The sequence below is a fragment of the Coregonus lavaretus genome (genome assembly GCF_964263955.1).
Source record: "Coregonus lavaretus genome assembly, chromosome: 7".
Taxonomy (NCBI): Eukaryota; Metazoa; Chordata; class Actinopteri; order Salmoniformes; family Salmonidae; genus Coregonus; species Coregonus lavaretus.
Genome location: NC_139994.1, coordinates 31,510,412 through 31,516,411, shown reverse-complemented (window position 1 = coordinate 31,516,411; position 6,000 = coordinate 31,510,412). Strand labels below are relative to the sequence as shown.

Here is a 6,000-nt window from a genome sequence, read left to right as displayed (position 1 = left end):
AGTTTAGAGTTTTGCAATATTTATCTTGAACCCAAATCAATTGCCGACATATGTAGGGTTCACTTCAAAGTCGAAGCCGTTCTGTTTGCGTAATTCAGTGGTTCCGAAATCCTCCAGTTGCGCTGAACCGATGGCCAGATGTGCCTGTTTTCTTTAAATACAGCTTGCAAGACGGAGGTACCTAGGCGCTGTGAGAACCAATCACAAACGCCGGGGGCGGGTCGTCTTTGGAATGTTGTGGATGTTAAAAATTGACCATTTGTCGCAGATAGCCCAATACCGGTATCGAAGAATAACCTGTGCATTCATGCGGAGGTGATTTGCAAATGCTTGGCCGAGGAGTGAAAAGGAAATCGCCTGAGCGGGGAATTGCGCTTTGTTTCCCCCCCGGTGAGGGTGAGTTCTCTGCCCGAAGAAAGCAGGCGGAGTGCACTGGTGATGTAGCCCGGAGACTATTGCTGGGCGCTCGTATGTCTGTATTGCTGTTCAATAGCCTATATCAATGACTGCATATTGCACTCCGGAAGTAATCTACAGGATTATCTTCAATCACACAATATAGACAAGGGTTTATAGACTAAGAAGTGATCCTGCATCTGATATTGTGCACAGTGTCCAAGGGCATTGTGCCTCTTCAATGTTCATATTTCATATTAAGTGAACGAGCATAGCATAGGCTACGGAGTCTGCATGCTCCGCTCAGTCCATACTGTCACTGTTGACATATTCTACGAGTAGCCCATGAACCGATGGCAGTGCATTTGAATGCTTGGTCTATTTGTAGCCACCCCTCTATTGTTTATTTCCCCTATGCATTGTTTCCATACCTTCTACCGAATTGCTCCAACGCCATCGACACGCTCATGCTCATATAAAGGGTGTGCAAATACGGGAGTGATAGACACTTGTCGTGACCCAGGGATAGGCTGCAGTCTATTCCTATAGCCTAGCATATAGTGGCAAGTTGAATATTGAGTGAGAGTGAATCATATGAAATATTGTGTTAATTTTCTTGCTGTAGAGAAAGCTTGTGGTTTAATGTGGCTCCAGGTAGTGCGAACATCAAAATTACGCCACTTGTGGAGAGGGAGAACACTGTAGCCTAATTGTGAGCGCAGACAGGGCGGAGGGAATCGCGGCGGTGAGATTATTTTTATGGACGCGCCCGGTGCGTACATTTGCGGGTCTGTCGTGTAACTCAGTCATGTTCTAGAGCTCGTAAATCGAGAGGACCGTTAGTGCGAAGTGCCTCAACCAGGCATTAAACTACCCTCGTGCAGCTAAAAAGGACGCTCAACTTGTACGCAAACAAAACGTGCCTCTGTAGCTAGAGGAGCGGCAAGAGAACAGAGGCAAGCAATAACAGATTCTGTTGAGAACTATTGCTGACAACTCAGTAAGAAATTGCCGACAAGGACTAAATACTTACTTTTGAAAGTGGATGACACTGTCTGCCTGTCATTTACGTAGAACCACAATAAAGGACCACAATAAGTACAGGTAACAACACAATAACCTAGGCTACTATTATACTGTTTGCTTTTTTTTCCTGAGAATTAAGAATTATGTAGAAAATGATTAAGGTTGACTTTTCTCTGCTTCAGAAATATCTAATATGGGTGTAATTTTCTTGATGCAATAGAATGATGGCATTCGTAAATGAAATTTCAAATCTATTAACATAACATTACGCATGACCATGTGTGTGTGTCTTGGAAATGCCCTTGACACATTTTGAGTTGTGATGATGGATGACCCTGTTTTTTCAAGTGTGGAAGCTGAGAGATGCCTTTCTTGCACACTCCGATTGGATACACTGATTGAGCTATGGAACTCAGCATCCCCAATTTCAAGAGAGGTGTCAGAACCAATTAAGTTGTGAAGTATTTGGGCGGAAAATTAAATGGTGACATCCCATGACAATAATTAATTTATGGTATTGACTGATGAAGTGCAGCCAAGGACAGGGACCCACATAGGCCAAAGAAATATTTTTAAACCAGAACACAAAACCTGTGGAGTTCACATTCACTGCTACCAAACAGTAATAGCTTTTAAAGCTAGCTGAGGGATGGGCCTGGAGAAATGTATCCACTCTCAAATGAATACACAGAGCTATGGATTCAAGGATTGACCATCCATGATAACAACATCTAGTTTTAACCATGTTTTGAGGCTATACAGTGTTTGTTTACATTTGCATGTGGTCCTCTGTAGCTCAGCTGGTAGAGCACAGCGCTTGTAACACCAGGGTAGTGGGTTCGATCCCCGGGACCACCCATACACAAAAATGTATGCATGCATGACTGTAAGTCGTTTTGGATAAAAGCATCTGTAAATGGCATATTATTGTTTACAAACATTGGAGTAAAACAAGCTTATATTTTGGGTTCTGATGGGGTAGGACAGTTGAACTAAGCTCATGAGACACAAGTTATATTCTTCAAGAATCAATGAGTATACACTGAGTACACAAAACATTAAGATCACCTGCTCTTTCCATGACATAGACTGACCAGGTGAATCCAGGTGAAAGCTATGATCCCTTATTGATGTCAACTGTTAAATCCACTTCAATCAGTGTAGATGAAGGGGAGGAGACAGGTTTAAGAAGGACATGGATTGTGTATGTGTGCCATTCAGAGGGTGAATGGGCAAGACAAAATGTTTAAGTGCCTTTGAACGGGGTATGGTAGTAGGTGCCAGGTGTACCGGTTTGTGTCAAGAACTGCAACACAGCTGGGTTTTTCACACTCAACAGTTTCCTGTGTGTATCAAGAATGGTCCACCACCCAAAGGACATCCATCCAACTTGACACAACTGTGGGAAGCATTGGAGTCAACATGGACCAGCATCCCTGTGGAACGCTTTTGACACCTTGTAGAGTCCATGCCCCGACGAATTGAGGCTGAGGGGGGGTGCAACTCAATATTAGGAAGGTGTACCTAATGTTTGGTATACTCAGTGTATATCATGTTTTTGTAAGTCCAAAAATGAATGTAGCAACTAAGGATTCTAGCTTCTCTTTCAGGATTCTAGATTCTAGTTATTATTTTATCCATATTCGGAGAACGTAGCTTAGTAAAGGTGTTGAAAGAATCATCATGCAATCTGGTCTAGTCTATACTGTATGACTCAGCTTGAGTGTGATACCATGGTATATAGAGATGTGAATAGTGGATAGGTGATTCAAAGTGACTCGGCTCCCTGCTGCTCTGACAAGCATGGCAGACTCATTGCATTATGTCACACTTAATATATTACCTCATTTTGAATAGTGAAGGACGGGGTACGAGTTAGACATAGTGGATGTTGGCTGGCTGCTTCTAGAATGGGTATCATAACGGAGGAAGCAATGTTTGCATTATAGGATTGCTGGGCACTGCCATAACAAATCAGGACACCCCCATAAAACACTGGCACCCCATAGGCATAGAAAATATTATCTTTGTTCCAGGCCACTCTAACACATCACTCCTTAGATTCCAACCCCATGGATAATCATTTATTTTTCCTTGGACTGATCATCATGTAGTTGTGAAATTGTCCTTTAGAACGGATCCAAGATCACATTTTACTTTCATCCCCCGTAGTCAAGGTTAGGATATTTCACTATAATCTGATCCCAGATCTGGAGATAGAGGGTATCTTCTGCTTAGAGCCCCATGCAGATAGCACGATAAGTTGTGTTCCATATCCTACATGCTCTGCTGTGTGAGCAGCACTAGTCGATGCTAAGCTAGCAGCCCTAGCAGCCCTAATTGTTCCAACCCATCTTGTACGTTTGCTTAATTAGCCCTCGTGGCGTCGGAGTGAGAGCAGCATATTGTTGAGACATAATTAATCAAGCCGGGTTGTAATTATCGTTGAGGCGGTGGGAGGCTAGGCACGGGTCGTTCAGGCTAGAGATAAACATCTTATTAACCGTGTCAGAGTCTCTCGCAGATTCGCAACACGCAGAGCAACACGGTTTTATTAGGTAGAAAAGCACAACTATCAAGAAAATGTCCTCATAAAAATACCAGGGCTTGATTAGGTTTATGGTGATTACGGTCCTCAGGTAATCTCTACTAAATTGACAAATTCCTCTCTACTAGCTCACTGTAGACAGAAAATAACCCAATTTATTAATGGCCATGGTCATGGAAAAAAAATGTGTGTGTGAGCTGCCTCCATTGTAACAATCAGAAACCTTGGATGAAAACAGGGCAAAGAGAAAGAAAACACAACATTCAAATCATCTAGAAGCCCTTGGTGCTTTGGGTGTTGGTTGGACTGTTCCTGTTCTCCTTTTTCACAAAAGCACTTTCTGAGATGACCGCAGACTGATATGACAGCAGACAAACCCCTCGACCACAACCTCAGTCATTCCTGGTCAGGTTTTCCCCACAAACACACACGTCCCCACAAACACACATTGCATGGGACAATAAGGATAGGAATAGGAGGCCCTTAGAATTGCCACTATGGCTCTCCAGCCTTTAATGACAGAGACCAGCGTTTAATTTTAGTCTGGCTTCGCCTTTCACCTCACTGCAAGATTTGTTTTTCTTCAGGAACAGTTCATTTCCCTGGACTAACATGTGTATCCAGCTTTCGTCCAGTAAACAAAGGTGTGTGTGTGCACGAAAACAAACACACACACACACATGCACACGCACCCACACAAACACAGCCTACTAACTGAACACGTTGGCAGAAAGACTAACAAGTAGGAGTTCAGGATTTGAGTCTCTGTGTAACTTTATCAAGCAGATATACTTTTTTAACTCTTATTTTACCAGGTTGACTGGGAACACATTCTCATTTAGACACTGACTCAGGCATGCCAACTCTGTTTAGTTATTATTTTAAAAACAGACGCTGCTGATCTAGTGTCAGTTTATGGTCTGCTTTATATACCTACGCAAATCATCTCTGACATAATAGTATTGCCTCCCCATGCACAGAGGAAATTACTACTCCCTTCAGAGTCCAACGCAAGCTCATTTCAGTTTCTATCAATGCCTTCATACATATTCCCCACCCTGCTACCTTTCTGTATTATTGCATCTGAGTTATAGTCGACGGTTGCTGTAAACACGATCCAATCTACTGATGATTCAATTCAATTGCATTTCCTTCGATAGCTGCAGAGACACTCTAGTTAGTCTTGTGGGAACAGCAGGCAAAGTTGAGGGCAGGCAGGTAGTGCTCGAGGCCCTGAGAGAGGCGGAGGAGGAGGGATGGAGGGATGAGCTTTGAGCAGGCCGCTAGTCCAGCTGTCACCCACACTGACTGAAGCATGTGAACTAACAACAAACCCAGAGCCAGAGACTAGGATGCTGTGTAGGTATATGGGTAGAGACGTTAGGATGGACAAGGGAACTTGGAGCTTGTTTGTCTTGCTAATAAAGAGATTTCACAAGGCACAGTCTACACCTTTAATGTTTACTGTGTGGCTTTTAATGCTCAATGCAAACACACAGGTGGCAAGTAGATTTATTTTGTATAAACAAACATTGGGGTCGTTCCATGTCATTTCAAGCCATGACACCCACCATCTCAGATTGTTCTAAAATCGTTTCTGTAGTTAGAAACAGATAAGATAAGCATTCCTGCAACATTATTTTGTTGAAAGACGATTTGAACTCTGAGAAATTAAGCTAATTGATTGCACCCAAATTGGCCATTTAAATTGATAGGATTCATATAATATTCAATAAATATAGTACCCAACATCCGATTTGCACAAAAACCCCTTATTAACAATGATTAAGAGGAATCCAAATAAATGGTAAAACGCCACCCACAGACCCCCAGTATACACTATCAGTTCTCTATGTTTGACATTTTATCCAGAGTGACTTACAGTTAGTGCATTCATCTTAAGATAGCTAGGTGGGACAACCACATATCACAGTCATAGTAAGTACATTTTTCCTCAATAAAGTAAGGGGGGAGAAAAGTCAAGTGCGCGTGTTAGTTCACAAAAGGCCTTTTCTTTGTATTTGGTGGGG

At 42.6% G+C, this 6,000-nt stretch overlaps 1 protein-coding gene across 2 annotated transcripts in view; it reads left to right on the top strand.

Annotated features, from left to right (window-relative positions):
- The first annotated feature begins 212 nt into the window (after positions 1-212).
- Positions 213-6,000, top strand: part of LOC311132207 (exostosin-1c) — a 112,002-nt gene continuing 106,214 nt past the window's right edge. Inside the window, exon 1 of one of the 2 annotated variants that reach the window (XM_084165434.1) lies at positions 213-396. The gene's annotated coding sequence lies outside the window, so the exon portion shown is untranslated. The remainder of the gene's footprint in view (positions 397-6,000) is intronic. The other variant, XM_084165433.1, reaches the window with a different exon arrangement.